The 22,245-nt window shown below is 38.0% G+C and overlaps 1 protein-coding gene across 5 annotated transcripts in view; it reads left to right on the top strand.

Moving 5' to 3' along the window:
* ZFAND6 (zinc finger AN1-type containing 6) overlaps positions 1-22,245 on the top strand; it is a 78,763-nt gene that overhangs the window by 10,843 nt on the left and 45,675 nt on the right. The window contains exon 1 of one of the 5 annotated variants that reach the window (XM_032176227.2): positions 2,319-2,412. The exons of 3 other annotated variants lie outside the window; for them this stretch is intronic. The gene's annotated coding sequence lies outside the window, so the exon portion shown is untranslated. Of the gene's footprint in view, positions 1-2,318; positions 2,413-22,245 lie in introns of those variants that run through there. One more of the 5 variants, XM_032176226.2, reaches the window with a different exon arrangement.

Below are 22,245 nucleotides of genomic sequence, written 5' to 3'. Positions count from 1 at the left end.
CTCTTCTAAATTGTTTTTAGCTGATAAGATTTGGGAAACTTTCTGGGCTCCCACAAATAATATACAATACATCCTTTGAATACTTGATGCTTAAAAAGTGTTGTTACTGCATGCAATCAGGGAGCTCCAGAGCTTTTTGCAGGCTCCTCGTTCCTGAGAAGCAATATTGTTTTCATATTTATCTCGGTTATACATTTTATGGTTGTGACATTGCTTTCTTTTTGTTTTTGCTGTTGTTTTCTGCTGCTGCTGATTTAGAAATGGAATAAGCTACTCTTAATTTTAACCTGTTTGCTACCTAAAATGATAATCATCTTGATGTTCTTTCAAGCAGGTCCCAGAGATCTTAAAACAATCTGGAATCGCTAAGTCCACAGTTCTCTTTTCTCTTGGTTATATATAGATTGAGAGTGGTCTTGGTGTTATATTAGTGTATGATGCATGTTTGTTTCATAATTAACTTTGAAGTGAAAAATTGATGCGAGAGCAAAGGTTTTATTTGGTTTCCATAACTATCTACTAATTTTATGCTTGCCAGATTTTAAGATTAAACTGTTTGCCATCTCTCCTTTTTTTTCACCATAAAACTTTTGGCCATCTACAGTCACTTTTCCTCAAGTCTTATGCTGTAATTCAAGCTGTATATTCTTTTTGCTGATTGCTTCTGTACCTCCTCTGCTTCCAGTGTTCTTTTTCAAGAGTGTCCACACAGTGGGAAGAAAACCTGAACTTGACTCATGAAGTGCTGGGCATTCAAAACAGCCAATCCTTGCAAAGGATCTTGGGAGTAGACCTCTGTGAATTGGCTCTTTCAATTTGTCCACTTAAAGGGCATAATAGATTATGCAGCTGTTTGGGCTTCAGCAGGGTGTTGCTCCATATTCATGTCTAGTTGCAATTATGTGAATTTTCAGTTTGTTACAAAGACTTCCCTTTGTATTCAAAACAATTTTGTTGGCTTTGTGTTCTAATATTTGAGTTTTCTCTGAGGAAAAATAGTTGCAAGATTTTGAACTTTGAAAACTTAAAATGTTTAAAGGTTTTGTCACTGTTTTTATTTTCTGATGCAAACCAAACATTGAAAGCATATTTGAAGAAGAAGTCACTCTAATCTTTAATTTCAAGTTTATGAATCACAGAATTTTTGGTAGAGGTAAAAAATTATACTTACACCGTAAATTAGACATTAAATGCCATTTAATCAGTCAGATAATGATTAATGTCAGAGTAATGTTTGATGGGCCAAGCTGCTAAAACATAAGCAGTTCTAATTAAAATATATAAACTTATAACGTAAAAATAGCAAACTTAGTAATGTATAAAGTGACAGTAGGTCTTTTTTGCTTAAAAATCAGAGTTCCTGTATAGTGTCTCTTTAGGATCTCTGTAGTAAAAATATTATTTAATGTAGCTTAGTGAGAACTTTAAGAGGAGTATATCTTTCACTTTAGGGTGCCCATGCCGCTTTGAAGTTATAGAGTGCAAAGTAGTTTCCACACATTTAAAAAAAAAAAAAAAAAGATGAAAAAGACTTAAACTTTTCTAAATTTTATACCTGAACATGTCATTAGAACATGTGCCTTTTGCTTTTAGATCTCTGTTTGCAAATGATTAAGCATTAACCTTGGCAAAATACTCACATGTCAGATCTGTTAAATGTAATAATATTTCTGCCCAGTGTTTTCTTCAGTTTTAAGTAGAAATATCGACCTTTGATGTCACTGAAATTTCTACTCTGTTGTGATACTGAGAACATAAATGTCAGTGAATTTGATAGACAGCTTAGAAATGAATCTTTTGAATTCAGTATTTTAGTGCTGTATATTTTCACTTAAGTTATAGTTTTCTCTTTAAGTCTTAGAAAAAAACATTGGTTTGTTCCTCTTAGCAACATATTGTAATGGATTTTCTGTTGCCGTTTTACAATTTTCAGGTAAAATGTGAACTGTATTAAAAATAATCTGTCTTTAAAGCATAACTTCACCTTCATTGCTCCATAAAAATAAATGATTTAGATTAGAAGCATTGTATTTTAAACAATTGGTCACAGCTGCTTCTGTGAGATTTTCATTTATGTTACTTAGTTTATTTTTCACCTAGACAAGGGTAAGCAAACAGTATATGATGGGAAAACTGAAACCTTATCTACTGTTTCTTTAAGAAACCAGCTTATCCAGGGGGTTTTAGTGTGTCTAACCTAACCTGCTAGCAAGGAAAAGTTCTTTAAAATAATGGATATTAGCCGTATCCAATCACAATTATCAGTTTCACTAACAGGGAGGAGATTTTACTCTTCAGCCACTAGAATTGGAGAAGGTGGAGCTTGGTATTCAGGTTTGGTTGCTTTGGAGTACAGCTTCAAGTGAAGTTAATCTGAGGTGAAGCAAACAGAAAATTGTGGAGGTTTTGTTGGTAGGATTTTTGTTCTAATCTTTTTATGATCCTTTATTTTATAATTTTGCTTCTTTATGATTCTGTGTGTGCTAGGTTTTGTCATTGTTTTTATTTTCTGATGGAAACTGAACACTAAAATTAAGCAGGGAAGCAGAACAAAAGGGCTGTTTGGACAGGAAATAGGTGTTCAGAGAATCAAACTTGACTTTCTCCTATCATTGTTTTTAGTTCAGAATATGAGTGTCATTAAAACATCTTAGACTCAAAATCATCTCCAATAACAGGCTTTTTTTTTTGGATTGGTTCTTCGAACAGTCAGTTGTCAGTTTTTATAAATGATGTTTTGAGGAGGTTCATTTGATATGTCATTTTCCTTAAACTTAAAATGTTAAGTTGTGGAAAGATAAATGTGATAGGCTTAAATAAGTCTTTTTTAGTAAATTGAAATGCCAACTGTTTAATTTTTTTAACCCCAGCACAACACCCCTTTTAATTTCAGTATATTTTAATTTAACAATATGTTGACATTTTTAATATGCTCATAATTTTTAATATGCTCATAATTAAAAAGGCCATTGATGAACAAAGTAAAACTGCTTTCTTCTTACTACATTCAAACTCTTCGTTTCTTTCAAAGGTGGAGATAAGTAATTAACATTTTGAAACAGGAAATGAAAGGATTTATATTTTTAAAAGCTATAGGTAGGCTACTACGACTTTTTTTTTTAAAGTATCTGATTCTATTTACATTTCTCATTTATGAAGTAATTGTAGTGTATTTCAGTACAAGAATATTTTTTAGAGACTGTTTTCTTTATATTGTTGCTCTTTGTTCTCATAGAAATTAAGGTGTAAATTGCAATAATCATTGCAATAATCAGACCAAATGCCAGCTAGGCATTTTCAGCCATTGTATTTGCTATGCTATTTGTTCCGGATCATGCAAAAGTTTTTAAATTAATGCTTTTCTGCTATATCTGTTGTTTAAACAATAGTGTAATAATAATGAAATCAAGAAAAGTTACCTATCTACCCACCAGAAGATCATTGTTTGGTCATCTCATTTTTTTCCTGTTCTCTTCTCTATCTTACATTCTTGCATTTTTCCAATAATTATGAATCTGTGCAGTTTTATGTTTTCACTTAACTATCTGTTGAAATTGTTTTCATTTCAGTAACTATGTAATTCTCTTAAATTGATGTGACCTTAATTAACCTAGTTTTTTAAATTGTCTACTTTTAGTTTCCAATTTTTCGTCATTTTTAATAGTATTGCGTTGAACACACCTGTGTGTAGCTGTAAAATATTTTGCTTTTTTAAAAAAGATTTCTTTTGGAAAAATCCTGGAGTGGCCTTACCTAGATCAAAGGATAACGAACACTTCACTGGCCAAATTGTTTTTCTAAAAAGTTATACCAGTTTATATCGACAGCAGCAGAATATGCTTCAAAGTTTTTCTGATGTGTAGCCCCTTAAATGCCTATTTTTCTGATATGTAGCCCCTAAAAGCCTATTTTCAACAGCATTTTCCAAGATGTAGATGGATATAAATCAATTTTTTTGGATATTAAAATCACCTGAAGGAAATTGGAAACACTTTTACCCACTTAAGTGAGCTATTGTATCTCTGTTAGATATTTTATATACTTAGTGTATGTGTTGCTATTAGTAAGTCTGGAGCTTAATGTTTTACACTGGCTTTGTTATTCAGGCTGGCTCTTCTTTTTCTTCTGGTAAGCACATACCAAAAGAAATATTTTCTTTCAAGAAAATATATCAGAAACATTTTTAGGAGGAGACTGGAGTAGTGCCAGTTAACTTCACCTGTCTCAAAAACATGTATGAATAACTTTTGTCATTATTTGGGCATTTCTTAATTTTGAGTTTTTAAAAATACACTTTGGAAACAGATAACTCTTACGAATAATTACAGGCTTTGAAATGGTATATCAGCATCTTTCCAGTATTTTATAGGTTTCAGTTAAAGGTAAGAACTTAACTTTATACACATATAGTGGTGCTAGACATATGTTGTTTCTATGTGTCTTTAAGAGCGTGCTTTGTTGGCATTGACCACGAATTATGTATACTCTTACTAGCTCGTCTGTTAAATGAAATAGGCGTTAACTGGCTTATAAACTAGTTGAGTAACGTTCCAGAATAAACTTAAGTTGTGTTAAAATCAAAGACAATTCTAAGACAATCCTATTTTTTTCTTACAAATGGGGAGTAATGATAAGCCATAGGCTGGGCTATAACTCATTGATGCAACCAGTATTTGAGCATGTATGATATTGAGTTAGTCTAGCTCATTTTGCAGTTTAAATAATTTAACTTACTTTGTGTCAACTTTTATTTCAATTAACTGATAATTTAGTATCTCTGACTTTCAGAGCTAATGCTGGTATGTTTGTCATTGTGTTTGTTTCAGAGGAAAGTTTTTTTTTAATGTCTGCTTTTATTGTTTGATTTTTTTTTTTTTCAGATACTTTGGTGTTGAACATTTGGGATAGAAGAGAGATTTAAAATTAAAAATTTTCCATATTTATATCACAAATATTGGTAATTTGACAATGTAATTTGATTGTCATGTTAATAAAATTTAATGTTATTGCTACCAAATAGAGATAAAGATAATTGTAAATACTGTAGGGAAAGTTTAGCTGTTGATTACATTTTGCTGGTACCCCAAGGTAAAGAAGTGAAGTTCTTTTAGTGGTTTCTGTAACTGTAATTCTGCAGTACTACTGATCTTATATTGACAGATTTAGGGAATATCTTTTTGGTTTCCTAGAGAGAGTAGAAACTAGTTTTCTACAAGGAGAAGAAAACTTTTAAATTGACCTAGGTATTTGGGTCAAGATATGAAGAGTGATGGTTGTGTTTTATTTCAAAAATAATGTATTCAAAGTCTCTGTTGTTAGACACCATTCAAGAGGAACATAGTGATTTTTTTTCCCTCCAAATAATATGAGGAAAAAATTTAATGGGCAATAAGTTGATAAAACTTGAAAGAACCTAGAGCCATTTTTGTTGAAACCTATTAATGCTAATTTTTGAACTGATGTGTCTATGACCTTGTTTAACTAAATTTGGTTTTCTGTGTTTGTATGCCATTGGAGAAAATGAACTCAAAACAGTTTTGTGGTTTGTAGTGCTTTGGTAGAAGAGAGCAGATCCATCTATCCCTGTTTATACCTTTTTTCCCCTCCGTGATATAAATACACTGTGTCATCTGCTACCAATAGATTTTTGTAAGTACTAGATTTCTCAGCAACATTTAGTGCCATTGACTACTTTTCCTGCTTGAAACTCTTCTCATTATTTTCATGATACTGTCTGCTTTCCTCATTAGTGATCTCTGTGTCCTTTGCAAATTTTTCTTCTTTACAACCATTAAGTAATAGAAGTTCGTGGGATTTTGTTCTTAACTCTTCTCTAGACTTCCCTTTTGATGATCTCCAGTCCCATATCTTTAATTAACATACTACACATATTAATGGTTCTAACGTCTGAATTTAAAATCCAAAATTTTTTTTGTACCTGAGACCCATATTTATCCAGCTCACCAGAAGTCATAGTAAATGGGTGATACTGCCACCCAAGCCAGAATCTGATTGTCATTCTGATTCTTCTTCATCACCAGTTAGCCACAATTAGCCTATAAATTTTAAATTCAGTGTCTCTAGAATCGATCTTTTTTTTTCCCTTCACGTGTTAGCATAAGGCCATGGTATGATTTCTTACTTAGATGACTAAAAACCCCCCTAATTGATCTTCATTTCCATTTTAGGCTCTGTATAATGCATTCTTTACTGTGCAGTCATATCCGTTTTTCTCTGCTTCATATTCGTTAGTGAATACTAGCTAGAGCGAAGAATAACACCAGCTGATTCTGTGCTAAACATTCTCTCAGATGGTCCCCACGCTAAGTACTGTTACTCTCATCGAACCAGTAAGTCAATTTAGAAAGGCTAGTTAATTTGTCTAAGGTCTCCTTGGCTGGTAAGTGACTAGCATACTTTAAAACTGAGGTTTGTCAGACCAGAAGTCCTTTCCCTTACGCACTGAGCTGTGTGCTTTCCTGAGCTTACTTCTCTATTCCTTTTTTCCTTCACATCATTCCACTTCACTGTTTAACCACCAGCTATTTGTAGTTCCTTCTTCTAAGGCATAGTGAAAACTTGCTGCCTGTCTAAAAATGCTTTAAGGGAAACAAACATTAAAAAAAAGTATTTCTGACAGTTTTTTGGAACACTTTGATAAAGGATATTAAACATTTTAGCATCCCCAGGATATAAGAAGATAAAAGAATGAGACACAGGCAAAGTAAAGGTAGTTTTCCTTATGCACATAGTTTTGAGTTTCATAGCTGTTGAATTCCTCACATTTAATAAAAGCTTGAGACCAAGCTGTGGAGTGGGAAGATTAGGCAAAGTGCAAAAGCACTTTAAGCTGTTTGAAATGCTAACAATTCCTTAAATAACTATTGGCTTGGACCTTGCGCTCATTCTGCATCGGGGTGTATAAAGCACCTGCCTGTGAACAAAAGTCAAATAACTTACTGAGTAACTTATACATAGGGTAGAGAGGCTACATAGATTATTTTGCATCAAATATTGTATCATCAAAAAAGTTAAATTACTGCAGCCAACATTACTTACAAAATAAAATTGACGTGAACTGAAAAATAGTTGATTTGGAATCATTTTCATTTAAAATATTTTCTCTTTGTCCTCTGTGCCATTCCCCCTCTAACATATTTTAAAGCAAAAGGACCTCTATTGGACCAAAAAAAGAAAAAGTAGCCTTTTTATTCATAGCTTTGAAAGCAACTTCGTGGTAAAGGAAAAAGGTCAAATTGATGAAACTTTTGAAATATAGGTAAATATTACCAATGTTTGTTTCTTTGAAGGGATCAAATTCTTAACTATAGTTGGGAATTAAAGGTAATTATAAGCATAATAAAAATCCATGAATTACCCATTATAAGAATAGGAGTGCTTTTTCTTTCTTTCTTTCTTTTTTTTTTTTTTTTTTTACCAATTACAAGTTTTTAGAGGCAGGAAGCACCATACTATCAAAACTTTTTTTTTTTTTTTTTTTGAGACAGAGTCTCACTCTGTCACCCAGGCTGGAGTGCAGTGGCGTGATCTTGGTTCATTGCAACCTCCACCTCCCTGGTTCAAGCGATTCTTCTGTCTCAGCCTCCCGAGTAGCTGGGACTACAGGTGTCTGCCACCATACCTGGCTAATTTGTGTATTTTTAGTAGAGATGGGGTTTCACCATATTGGCCAGGCTGGTCTCGAGCTCCTGACCCTTGTGATCTGCCTCAGCCTCCCAAAGTGCTGGGATTACAGGCGTGAACCACCACCCCCGGCCTTCAAAACTTTTAATGTGGCATTATTTACTATCCAAAATAGTCTTTTGCTATATTTTATTTTTTCAACTTTTATTTTAGGTTCAGAGGTGCATGTGCAGGTTTGTTACATGGGTAAATTGCATGTCACTGTGGTTTGATGTACAAACGATCCCATCACTCAGTGAACATAGTACCTGATAGGTATTAAGTTTTTTAACACTCACCTCTCCCCAGCCCTTCCGTCTAATTGTCTCCAGTGTTTATTGTTCTCATCTTTATGTCCTTGTGTACTCAGTGCTTAGCTCCCACATATAAGTGAAAACGTGGTATTTGGTTTTCTGTCCTGCATTAATTCACTTAGGATAATGGCCTCCAGCCCCATCCATGTTGCTACAACGAACATGATTTTGTTCTTTTTCATGGCTTCGTAGTATCCCATGATGTATATGTACCACATTTTCTTTATCTAGTCCACTGTTGATGGGCACCTAGGTTAATTCTGTGTCTTTGCTATTGTGAATAGTGCTGTGATGAACATAAACGAGTGCACGTGTCTTTTTGGTAGAATGATGTATTTTCTTTTGAGTATATACCCAGTAATGGGATTGCTGGATCTAATGGTAGTTGTGCTTTAAGTTCTTTGGGAAATCTCCAAACTGCTTTCCACAGTGGCTGGACTAATTGACATTAACACCAACAGTGTATAAGCATTCCATTCTCGGAAACCTCACCAACATCTGTCATTTTTTTGACTTTTTAATAATAGCCATTCTGACTGGTGTGAGATGATAATTTGATTTTGATTTGCATTTCTATAATGATTAGTGATGATAATGTTGAGCATTTTTTCATGTATTTGTTGGCTGTATTTATGTCTTCTTTTGAGAAGTATCTGTTCATGTCCTTTGCTCGTTTTTTAATGGGATTATTTCTTTCTTGCTTGTTGAATTGTCTGTTTTATAGATTCTGGATATTAGACCTTTGTCAGAGGTGCATAGTTTGTGAATATTTTCTCCTATTCTGTAGATTATCTGTTTACTCTGTTCTTTCTTTTTTTTTTTTTTTTTTTGAGACGGAGTCTCGCTCTGTCGCCCAGGCTGGAGTGCAGTGGCGTGATCTCGGCTCACTGCAAGCTCCGCCTCCCAGGTTCACGCCATTCTCCTGCCTCAGCCTCTCTGAGTAGCTGGGACTACAGGCGCCCGCCACCACGCCCAGCTAATTTTTTTTGTATTTTTAGTAGAGACGGGGTTTCATCGTGGTCACGATCTCCTGACCTCGTGATCCGCCCGCCTCGGCCTCCCAAAGTGCTGGGATTAAAAGCGTGAGCCACCGCACCCGGCCTAATAGTATTCTTTAATATACTGTTCATATTTAGTTTTGTCAGTTTTCTCAACAATACCCTTTATAGCTTTTTTGTTTGTTTGTTTTTTTAAGGTTTACTACAGACTTTATACTTTACAACTCCAGCTTGGACTTGTCCATCCTTTTTGATCCTAACCCTCTACCATTTTTCTGTGTGTTTATTTTAAATCTTCTCTATTCTTTAAGACTTTGGCCTACCACAGTGGTTCATGCCTGTAATCCCAGCACTTTGAGGGCCAAGGCAGGTGGATCACCTGAGGTCAGGAGTTCAAGACCAGCCTGACCAACATGGTGAAACCCTGTCTGTACTAAAAATACAAAATCAGCGGGTGTGGTGGTGCATGCCTGTAATCCCAGCTACTCGGGAGGCTGAAGCAGGAGAATTGCTTGAACCCAGGAGACGGAGGTTGCAGTGAGCTGAGATTGTGCCACTGCACTCCAGCCTGGGCAATAAGAGCAAAACTCTGTCTCAAAAAAAAAAAAAAAAAAAAAGGACTTTCACCTCACTCTTTCCTTATGCTTTATTGTTATCATTGACATAATTTTGTGAGTTTTCTCAATTTCCTGCCCGTTCTTTTCCTTAACTTACAAATGCCTGTATCTTCATTTACCCTCTTTTCTTTATAGAAGATAAATTCTTTCTGGGTAAGAAAATTCTTTTACGTGTGCTGTAGATCATTGCTGTCTAATATGGTAGTTAGTAGTGGCTATTTAAATTTATTAAAACTTAGCTCCTTAGTTGCACTAGCTCCATTCCAAGTGCTCAGTAGTTCGACAAGGCTGGTGGCTACTTAATGTATTGGGTAGCACCTTTCTAGATTCCCTTCTTTCCCAACATTTGAGGGATTTTTCTTTATTGCATCTTTATCCATAATAGGCCCACCATGATCTTGCCCTTGCTTATCTCTGTATCCTCATCTCACTACTTTCTCAACGTGTACTGTACTTCAATCACAGTAAACTACCAGCATTTTCTCCAAATACCTTGTTTCGGGCCCTTTTCACTTTTACAGCTGTTATCTTCCCGCGTCTTCCTGAAAGACCTACTCATAATTGACAACTCCTTCTGTTCCTCACTAATCCCACCAGATTGTAATAATTCAACACATTTGCCTTTTGTACCCAAACTGTGAGATCCTTTATGAGTAGGGGCCATATTCTGTCTTCGTGTGAGTGTGTGTTTTTTTGTTGTTGTTGTTGTTGTTGTTTTTTGCGACAGAGTCTGTCACCCAGGCTGGAGCAGTGGCATGATCTCCTCACTGCAGCCTCCATCTCCCTGGTTCAAGCAATTCGCCTGCCTCAGCCTCCCGAGTAGCTGGGATTACAGGCTGCGCCACCACCTGGCTAATTTTTGTATTCTTAGTAGAGATGGGGTTTTGCCATGTTTGCCAGGCCGATGTTGAACTCCTGGGCTCAAGTGATCTGCCTGCCTCGGCCTCCCAAAGTGGTGGGATTACAGGTGTGAGCCACCGCTCCCAGCCTAGCCTTTGTGTTCTCTTGACTTAGCATTCAACTATATGTTGAATTGAAATGAAGATGTAATCACTGCCTTCTAGCTGCTTACCATAGGCAGATTGTTGATCACTTGTCTAGACTCCCATGCCTATGGAAATGGAATAGCTTTCCTTGTAATACTGCCGGAGCTCTGCTTTCCACCCAGTCCATTTTAGCCTACTTGAGCCCTGGACCTTGAGTGCTGTCTGGATGCTTGAACTATGTTTTCCTTTTTATTTTTCTAATCACCTAGAATCCAGGCTAACTCTCCACCCTCCTAGGTATTTATATTTTAGGAGTATCAGTCTACTTGTGACTGTTGAGTGCACTATGTAGAATCATGGTATCATGTTTTATTTAGTCTGGAATATCCTTCATCATTCAAAATATTAAGGTAAGTCTCCCACCATAAACCAAAACAATCCTTTCCCTATGACAAAGCTAACCACTGTATAACTTCTCTTCCTTGTTTATATTTGTGTTGTTTCATATTATATTGTGACTTGTTAATTTGTCTGTTTTCCTGAGTAGCAGCCATTCCTTATTCAAATCATACTGCTCAGAAACTTTTTCATTTCAGTTTACTTAGCTATTAAGTAGTAAAGCAAGAATTTGAACCCAGATGCACATTTTTTTTTTTTTTTTTTGTATCCTCAGTATCTGATAGTACCTAAGTACTCAAGAAATCCCTCTTGAATTGACTAGTGACTACAACTCTGTCAGAATCTGCATCTCATTCTTTTTGATGTATTAGCATGTTCAGGTGCTTGGGCTTTGGAGTCAGACTCTCTGGGTTCAAATCCTCGCTTTGCTGCTTACCAGCTGTTGGACCTGAGCAAGTTCCATAATCTCTGTAGGTCTCAGTTTCCTCATCTCTAAATAGTTGCTACTACTTTTAAGGGATATTGTGAAGATGAAAGGAGACAATGCAGATAAAGCATTTATCATGGGACCGCTTAATTCTGTTCTTACTATTTGTCCTGCAATTCTGACTTACCTACTAGCTCTTAGTTAATCCTGCTCCATGCTCACTCCATGTTTTTTGTTTGTTTGTTTGTTTTTTTCTTACTCTTTTTTTTTATGATACTTTAGGTTTTAGGGTACATGTGCACAATGTGCAGGTTTGTTACATACGTATCCATGTGCCATGTTGTTTTGCTGCACCCATTAACTCGTCATTTAGCATTAGGTATATCTCCTAATGCTGTCCCTTCCCCCTCCCCCCAACCCACAACAGTCTGCGGAGTGTGATGTTCCCCTTCCTGTGTCCATGAGTTCTCATTGTTCAATTCCCACCTATGAGTAAGAACACGCGGTGTTTGGTTTTTTGTCCTTGCGATAGTTTACTGAGAATGATGTTTTCCAGTTTCATCCATGTCCCTACAAAGGACATGAACTCATCCTTTTTTATGGCTGCATAGTATTCCATGGTGTATATGTGCCACATTTTCTTAATCCAGTCTATCGTTGTTGGACATTTGGGTTGGTTCCAAGTCTTTGCTATTGTGAATAGTGCCGCAATAAACATACGTGTGCATGTGTCTTTATAGCAGCGTGATTTATAGTCCTTTGGGTATATACCCAATAATGGGATGGCTGGGTCAAATGGTATTTCTAGTTCTAGATCCCTGAGGAATCGCCACACTGACTTCCACAATGGTTGAACTAGTTTACAGTCCCACCAACAGTGTCAAAGTGTTCCTATTTCTCCACATCTTCTCCAGCACCTGTTGTTTCCTGACTTTTTAATGATGGCCATTCTAACTGGTGTGAGATGGTATCTCATTGTGGTTTTGATTTGCATTTCTCTGATGGCCAGTGATGATGAGCATTTTTTCATGTGTTTTTTGGCTGCATAAATGTCTTCTTTTGAGAAGTGTCTGTTCATGTCCTTTGCCCACTTTTTGATGGGGTTGTTTTTTTCTTGTAAATTTGTTTGAGTTCATTGTAGATTCTGGATATTAGCCCTTTGCCAGATGAGTAGGTTGCAAAAATTTTCTCCCATTCTGTAGATTGCCTGTTCACTCTGAAACTGGATCCCTTCCTTACACCTTATACAAAAATTAATTCAAGATGGATTAATGACTTAAATGTTAGACCTAAAACCATTAAAACCCCACAAGAAAACCTAGGCAATACCATTCAGGACATAGGCGTGGGCAAGGACTTCATGTCTAAAACACCAAAAGCAATGGCAACAAAAGCCAGAATTGACAAATGGGATCTAATTAAACTAAAGAGCTTCTTTTTTTTTTTCTTTTTTTTTTTTACTGGCAGAGCCAATGAGACATCTAAGTGAATTTCTACTAGGCAGTTAGCAAAAACAGAACCCTGGAGAAAGGTCTGAGAAAGAGTCATCTTTGGGAGAGATTTGCTCAGAACTCCTATTTAGAACTTTGAAACCTGAGCTAATGTATATAAAAAGATAAATAGCAGGTGATGGGATTTTGAAATACCATTCTAGGAGCCATGTATCTTCAGGCAACCCGGTTTTCAAATATTTTTTATTGGCCTTCTAAATTTTTGGAATATTTTAGAAATATTAACTTTTTGACATCCTTTTTTTTTTTTTGAGACGGAGTCTCGCTGTGTCGCCCAGGCTGGAGTGGTTCACCATTCTTCTGCCTCACCTCCCGATACTGGGACTACAGGGCCCCCACCACCCTGGTAATTTTTTGTATTTTATAGAGACATCTCCTGACCTCGTGATCCGCCCGCCTCGGCCTCCCAAAGTGCTGGGATTACAAGCGTGAGCCACCGCGCCCGGCCGTGACATCCTTAAAACACAGAGTCACACATTTGGAAGTAGCACAAAAATTTGAACTGTCTCTTTGCCGCAACCCACTAGAGGTTTATGTTTTTCTACTAAAATATTCTATCTTGTTGGATCGCACATCCTAGGTTTTGATTTAGAAGTTATGGTCACCATAGGTGTTACTCGACTTGGCCACTAGAAGGAAGAGAAGTTGCCAAAGGAAATACTTGCACAGAAATATTTCATTAGTATCGTATTGTCTGTTTAGTTGTTAAGGGGTGTGTGTGTGTGTGTGCGTGCACCGCACACGCGCGCACATGTGTAGTTTCTCACTCTGTTAGGTGATTTTCTGTCAGAATGGGGTGAGAAGGAGGAGGATGTACGTGAAAATCTAGAGGTGTTGTTGAGAAGACAGAGTACCACAAAAATCTCTGGATCTGGATGCCTAACGGATGATTTGTATGTGATTGAACTCCAAGCCATATTTCATTCTTCTAATCATTTTGGTAGTTTTCTCAGAATAATCAAATGCTCTTTTGAAAGAAAAGGTTACCAGGTCCTTTTGTTCATTTGCTTTCGCAGAGTTCCATTTAGATAAAATGGTTAATTTTTATCATGTTATGAAAACTAAAGAGTGAACCATTTTAGAGAAAAGTAACACTGAAGATTGCCAGTTTGCCATCGATATCCTTGATTTGCTCTTCATCATCTCTAATAACAAACAGATACAAATTTTTAATATATTTACTATTAAAAAAACTTTTTTTAAGAGACAGGGTCTTGCTCTTGTCACCCCAGCTGGAGTGCAGTGGCACAATCATAGCTCACTGTAACCTCAAACTCCAGGACTGAAACAGTGCTCTTGCCTCAGCCTCTTGAGTAGCTAGCACTACAGGCACGCACCACCATGCCTGGCTAATTTTAAAATTTTTTGTAGAGGCAGAATCTTGCTGTATTGCCCAGGCTGGTCTTGAACTCCTGACCTCAAGCGATCCTCTCTCCTCAGCCTTCCAAAGTGCTGAGATTACAAACATGAGCCTCCACACCTGTCTAATACATATATTTTATATCTCACTTTGACTGTTAATGTTAATAGCTGATAACATTCTTGAATGTAAACATTTGCTCCCTGATAATGAAGAAATGCTTTGTTTCTGAGTAGAGATGATGTTTTTGTATTTAGTTTTCTCCACATGTAGCTGTCCCACTTGCAACGTATAGTATTTATCTGCAAATTGACTATTTGTTAACTGGAATGAATTACCAAAGAAGATTTATAGAAAAAATTTGGTTTGTTGGTGGTTGGGGAAAAAAAAATCAACTGGCCAGCACGGTGGCTTACACCTGTAATCCCAGCACTTCAGGGATCAAGGTGGGTGGATCCCTTGATCCCGGGAGTTCGAGACCAGCCTGGGCAACATGGCAAAACCCTGTCTCTAGCAAAAAAAAAAAGGATTGCTTGAGGCCGGGAGGCGGAGGTTGCAGTGAGCCAAGATTGTGCCACTGCACTCTAGTCCAGGCAACAGAGTGAGACTCTGTCTCAAAAAACAAAACAACTGTGTATTCTCATTAAACAGTATAATAAACTGAATGTGCTATTTAAAACATACCAGTTATTCATTGTTAACATGTTTTATTAGAGGGGTACTAACATTTTAATTTATTCAAAGTTCTAAGTGGTAAGAGAGGGGGGAAAGATTCTTGTCTCATCATTCAGGCTGAATTTGTGTCTTACATTTTGTATCCCTCAAGGCTGTGCACGTAATCAGTGGTGAGTGAATGGGTTCATTGACAGTGTTACCCTGGAGTATTTTACCTTGGCAACATTGACACACTACAATACCAATAGAATTTTTAAAAATTGTTTAAATTGGAAGGCTACTCTTAAAAAATAGCTATTATTTAGAGCATTTTAATTTTGTGGTAAACAAGCAGAAGTGTTTTAAATGAATTATATTAAAATACTTTTATATTTAGCTCTCTGAAGAAGTCTTTTGGTCTCAAAATACCCAATTTACTGTAAGTTAATACTTAGGTTTTATGTTTAAATATTGGCTACTACAATTTATTTTATTTTTTTTTTGTTTTTTTGAGACAGTGTCTCGCTCTCTCGCCCAGGCTGGAATGCAGTAGCACGATCTCAGTTCACTGCAACCTCTGCCTCCTCAGTTCAAGCAGTTCTCCTGCCTCAGCCTCCCAAGTAGCTGGGATTACAGGTGTGCGCTACCATGCCCAGCTAATTTGTTTTTTTTTTTTGTATTTTTAGTAGAGTCGGGGTTTCACCATGCTGACCAGGCTGGTTTTGAACTCCTGACCTCATGATCCGCCTGCCTTGGCCTCCCAAAGTGCTGGGATTACAGGTGTGAGCCACCACGCCCGGGCAGGACTTTTTTTTTTTTTTAATGTGCAAGTTTTTATCTAGAAATTGGAACTCTTTAGGAACTTGAATTATTTTGTAATATAAATGTAATAGATGAGCAAGAAAGTTGTATCTGAGGTGTGGAGAGGGAGGTTGCTTTCTCTATATTCTTTCAGATAATTGGAAAACATTAAGAAGTGATTCCTGCTTGAAGAAATAAGCTATGCTGCCTTTATTTGAGAAATATCTTTTGTTGAAATGCAATAAATTACTTAATGGCAGTTACACTTTAAAATCTAGGATTAGCAAAACATGTTTAGTAAAATTATAAGCTTTATTTATTGTAAAATAATGACATATTAAAAAGGCAGTCCAAGTTGGTCTTGTTTAAGGTACCAAATCGTTTTCAAGGTATTGAAATGTTGTAAAAGTGGATATAGAGGTAAAGGAGGGAAAAATGTGTTAATTTGCTTACAGCTAAGTGAGGAGAATTAGGCCGGGTGTGGTGGCCCACACCTGTAATCCCAGCATTTTGGGAGGCAGTGGTGGGCGAATCACTTGAGGTTGGGAGTTTGAGACCAGCCTGGCCAACATGGAGAAAACCCATCTCTACAAAAAATACAAAAATTAACCAGGCGTGGTGGCGGGTACCTGTAATCCCAGCCACTCAGTAGGCTGAGGTACGAGAATCGCTTGAACCTGGGGGGTGGAGATTGCGGCGAGCCGAGATTGTGTAACTGTACTCCAGCCTGGACGACAGAGCAAGACTCCCTCTAAAAAAAAGTTATAAATAAATAAGGAGGATTAGAAAGATTATTATTATTTTTTTTTGAGACCAAGTCTCGCTCTGTCGCCCAGGCTGCAGTGCAGTGGCGCGATCTTGGCTCACTACAACATCCGCCTCCCGGATTCAAGCGATTCTCCTGCCTCAGCCTCCTGAGTGGCTGGGATTACAGGCATGTGCCACAACACTCAGCTAATTTTGTATTTTTAGTAGAGATAGGGTTTCACCACGTTGGTCAGGCTGGTCTCGAACTCCTGACCTCATGATCCGCCTGCCTCATCCTCCCAAAGTGCTGGGATTACAGGCATGAGCCACTGCGCCCGGCCTAGAAAGTTATTTTAAGACATTAAAAAAAAAAAAAATACTTAGTAGAAAACTGATTCTTGGTGAAATGGAACTCACTAGTTTTGTGGCTTCTCTTGGTGTAACTGAAATTTCTAATACTTATCTTTTACTAATTTAACTGAATAGTACTTTAAGTCAAAATGACTGTTTCCACTCCTTTGTCCTATTTTGTCTTTTAAAATTAGCTTTATTATGTTTACACAATGAAATATACTAATTTTTGGTGTGCAGTTTTAGTTATGATTTATGTAGTTGTTTAACCACCACCACCACCACAGTCATGACGGTAGAATATTTCCATCACCCTGGAAAGTTTCCTTGTGTACTTTTGAAGTCAATCCCATCTCCCTACCCTGTGGTCCCTGGATCTGCTTTCTGTTATAGTTGCGTTTTAATTACTTTTTTTTTTTTTTTTTTTTTTGAGACGGAGTCTCGCTCTGTCGCCCAGGCTGGAGTGCAGTGGCGCAATCTCGGCTCACTGCAAGCTCTGCCTCCCGGGTTCACGCCATTCTCCTGCCTCAGCCTCTCCGAGTAGCTGGGACTACAGGCGCCCGCCACCACGCCCGGCTAATTTTTTGTATTTTTAGTAGAGACGGGGTTTCACCGTGGTCTCGATCTCCTGACCTTGTGATTCACCCGCCTCGGCCTCCCAAAGTGCTGGGATTACAAGCGTGAGCCACCGCGCCCGGCCTTAATTACTTTTTAAGAGATGGAGGCCTCACTGTGTTGCTCAGGCCAGACTCAACTCTTGAGCTCAGGGGATCCTTCCTCTGTGCCATCATACCTACTCGCTTTATAGTTGCATTTTTTTTAACTAACTTTTCCTGTGAACAGAATCGTCATTATGTAGTCTTTTTTCTTTCACTTAGCATGATAATTTGGAGATTCACCCACATTGTGTTTTCAGTAGTTCATTACTTTTAATTGCAGAATAGTATTTCATTTTATGGATATATCATACTTTGTTTATCCATTTACCATTAGATTGATAATTTGGATTGTTTCCATTTCTTGGCTGTTAAAATAAGGTTACTATGAACATTTCAGTACAAGCAGTACGAGTCTTTGTGTGGACATGTGTATAAATACCTAGAGGTGGAAACTTTTTTTTTGGTTTTGTTTTGTTTGTTTGTTTGTTTGTTTGTTTTTTGAGACGGAGTCTCGCTCTGTCGCCCAGGCTGTAGTGTAGTGGTGCGATGTCGGCTCACTGCAAGCTCCGCCTCCCGGGTTCACGCCGTTCTCCTGCTTCAGCCTCCCGAGTAGCTGAAACTACAGGTGCCTGCCACCACGCCTGGCCAATTTTTTGTATTTTTTTTTTTATTAGAGACAGGGTTTCACCGTGTTAGCCAGGATGGCCTCGATCTCCTGACCTCGTGATCCGCCCGCCTTGGCCTCCCAAAGTGTTGGGATTACAGGCATGAGCCACCCCGTCCAGCCCAAATCTTTTAAATTAGTGGAGTGTGGTGGTATGCACCTGTAGTGTACCCAGCTACTCAATAGGCTGAGGTTGGAGGCTTCAGTGAGCTGTGGTCATTCCACTGCACTGCAGTCTGAGCAAGAGTATGGCCCTGTCTCAAAAAATGACAACAAATACACTGCTTAGTTTTGGTAGAGAAGATAGGAAAATTTATGTGAAACCAGAAGGCTTTTATTTCAGGGAAAGAATTGAATTGCCAGCTATTATTCTCTTCTATTATTATTTCCTACTCACCTCTGCCAAAAAGCTACTACCTTTCCTTTAAACCTCCCCTAAGAAGGTATTCCGTATTTAAAACTCTTATTTACAACAATATGCTAGATTTTGAATGGGTTAGTTGAATCTTTTGTCCATGTCACAACACTTCTGTCCCCCATTCCCTAGTATTTTTCTAACTTATACTTGGATTTATTGTTTGGAGCCTTTTTTCATTTCTTTCCATACCACCTTCTTTCTTTTCAAGGTTTGGGACTTAATGTAATTTAAGTTAAGGGGAATCTGTAGAGGAAGCTACAGATCAAGGTTTATGATTTGTAATGTCATATTAGGGATTTGCTAGAAATTCAGCTGCATGACCATGTTGATTTGACTAATGAGTTAATGAAAGCCTTTGAATTGAGCTATAATTGCAGACTCATATGCATATGTTATAATCTTCTTAGAAGTGTAGGTGTAAGAGTTAATTTGGAAGATGATGGATACTTGAAAACTTGCTCCCTACGCTCCCAGATATATTATGTTTGTATATACACACATGTGCATTGATACCTCTTTTATTTCCTAAGTTAGTGATTTTAGGTTTAAATTGGCTTACATTTTAGGTTTGAATTGGTTAAGTTTCATTCACAGTGTGTGTTATTCTGATCCTTTTATTACAACATTATTTACCTGCAACATTCGGAGAATTGGAGTTTAAATTGAGATATGTGGGGAAAAAAATTTAGAGGGCTAATAGAGAGATCTGGCAGAGGTAGAGGAGTTGATAACCTGGTACCTGAGAAAATGGGAGAGAAGGCAGGGATTGGGATTGAGATAAAATGGTTTTGCTTGTTTTGTAGCTTGGCATTCAACAAGAACTTATTAAAATGCTTACTTTAAACAAGGCAGTGTTGGTGCTCTGGAGTTAGAAGGATTAACCTGATAAAGAGACTGTCTGAAAGAAGGCCACAGCTTAGAGACTGAAAGAAGGCCACAGCTTAGCAACAGGGCCCAAGGCCTGGAATTAGCTAAACTACCAGTAAATACTGTGCTGGCTGGGCAGGCTGAGCCCAGTGGCTCACGCTTGTAATCCTAGCACTTTAGGAGGCCGAGGTGGGTGGATCATGGATCATGAGTTCAAGACCAGCCTAACCAACATGGTGAAACCCCATCTCTACTAAAAATACAAATATTAGCCTTGCGTGGTGGTGCACGTCTGTAATCCCAGCTACTCAGGAGGCTGAGGCAGGAGAATCGTTTGAACCCAGGAGGCGGAGGTTGCAGTGAGCCAAGATCGCGCCATTGCACTCCAGTCTGGGCGACAGAGCGAGACTCCGTCTCAAAGAAAAAAAACAATTGTGCCATAGGTTGCTGATACCTGATGTAGGAGTATCTAGATTAGTATAGGAAGCTAAAATAATTATTTCATTCTTCCCAGAGTTGGAAGGGTTTGGAAGGCTGTTGGAATTAGGTGATGTGAATTAGGTGATGTGTTCTGACGCTCCACTCCTTTCCAATGTGATTATGAGAATTTCCTGGTAGAGAAACTGCTGTTTTGGGCCGCTCAACAAGTTAAAAAAAAAAAAAAAAAAGTATCATCACAAGATGCAGTCAAAGCTGTGCTCTTAACAGTTCTTAACATTTCTTGCAGTCTTACGTTTTATAGTAGGTGAGGTGGACAACAGTGGAAGATAAAATGTTTGGAAGAAAAATCTGTCTAATCATTGGAGAAGAACTCAAAATAATGTGGTGATGTGTAGCCATCATTATTTCTTCTTGCATGTTTTCTTTAATCATTCATATTCTGCTTGTTTTCTTTTTCCTTCCCTCTTTCTGTTCTTCATTTTTTTTTTTTTTTTTGCCACTGAAATGTTTGTGTATTAACCATTTGTATGTTAGTCTCAGTAATTAACATTCTGGACTCTTTTGCCAGGTGCTCTGTAGTGAATATATAGTGTACTTTGCCAGCTTTTAATTGGCATTAGAGTTTTGTTTAGAGTGAGAGGTTTTTAAAAATACTTTCCGTATATATTATTGATCACCCTCGATTTGGTTCTGTTTTGCTACCTGGTATAATCAGAAAATAACTTAATTTGGGCTGGCCACGGTGGCTCACGCCTGTAATCCCACCACTTTGGGAGGCTGAAGCGGGTGGATCACCTGAGGTCAGGAGTTCGAGACCAGCCTGACCAACATGGTGAAACTCCATCTCTACTAAAAATACAGAATTAGCCGGGCGTGGTGGCACATGCCTGTAATCCCAGCTACTCGGGAGACTGAGGCAGGAGAATCGCTTGAACCCAGAAGGCGGAGGTTGCAGTGAGCCGAGATTGCGTCATTGCACTCCAGCCTGGGCAACAAGAGAAAAACTTTGTTTCAAAATAAATAAATAAATAGTTAGATAACTTAATTTGGAGTTTTTAGCAAGGAGACACACTTGCTACTGCCTTCTCAATGGAAGAATAGCAGTGTTTTATTGGAGAATTCTTGTCTCTGTTCTTTAATTCCAGTGTAGTTTTGGGAAGGGTGCAGTAGAATAACAAGATTGAGAGGAGGTAGACATTCACCTGACTTAGATCTGTGAGTCATACCTTATCAGTGGAAAGGTGCATGTCACTTGGCACTTACATTTGGTATTTTAAACGGGAACACTATTTATTATAACTCAATCATCATAAATCAGTTTAAACTGCTGTTGGATTGGATGGAGTTTGTGTGTGGAAACAAGATAGGGAATCTGGTTCTTCTAGGTATTTAGAATCCTTGGAACATCAGGTTCAAATGTTTACCAGGTTTTATTTTGCAATAATTCAAATTTATGGAAGGTTAAAATATACATGTATTTCCTATCCCAGTCCCTGGGCTGCCAGCTGGACTAGGCCTGGTACTAGTCTGTGGCCTGTTAGAAACCTGGCTACACAGTAGGTGAGCGCATGGGAGCTGGCATTACCACTTGAGCTTCTCCTCTTGTCAGATCAGCAACACTGGATTCTCATGGGAGTGCGAACCCTCTTGAGAACTGCTCATGGGGGATCTAGGTTACACACTGCTTATGAGAACCTAAGGCCTGATGATCTGAGGTGGAACAGTTTCATCCTGAAATCATCCCTCCCACCCCCACCCCCCACCCCCAAAACACACACGGAAAATGTGTCTTCCACAAAACTGGTCCCTGGACCTCTTAGTAAGATTAACCCATTGTTAACATTTTGTGCTATTTACTTATTCATTCTCTGCCGTATTATTTTTTCCCGAATCTTTTGGGATTAAGTTGCTTACATCATGTTCCTTCACCATGTAATATTTCAATGTATAGTTTCTAACAACAAGGACCTTCTCTTGTATAACTACGTTACAGTTATTAAATTAAGGAAATGCGCAGTTATCTAATACACAGTCCACATTCACATTTTACTAGTTTTCCCATTAATTTTTTTTTCTTTTGTGTGTGAGATGGGGTTTTGCTCTTGTATCCCAGGCTGGAGTGCAGTGGCTCACTGCAACCTCCGCCTCCCGGGTTCAAATGATTCTCCTGCCTCAGTCTCCCAAATAGCAAGGATTACAAGCATGCCGCCATGCCCGGCTCGTTTTTGTATTTTTAGTAGAGATGGGGTTTCGCCATGTTGGCCAGGCTGGTCTCGAGCTCCTGACCTCAGGTAATCCACCTGCCTTGGCCTTCCAGAGTGCTGGGATTACAGGCGTGAGCCCAATAA

Source organism: Hylobates moloch, unplaced genomic scaffold (genome assembly GCF_009828535.3).
Source record: "Hylobates moloch isolate HMO894 unplaced genomic scaffold, HMol_V3 SCAFFOLD_14, whole genome shotgun sequence".
Classification (NCBI taxonomy): domain Eukaryota; kingdom Metazoa; phylum Chordata; class Mammalia; order Primates; family Hylobatidae; genus Hylobates; species Hylobates moloch.
Note: the sequence above shows the minus strand (reverse complement) of the source record. Positions and strands in the feature narration are given on the sequence as shown.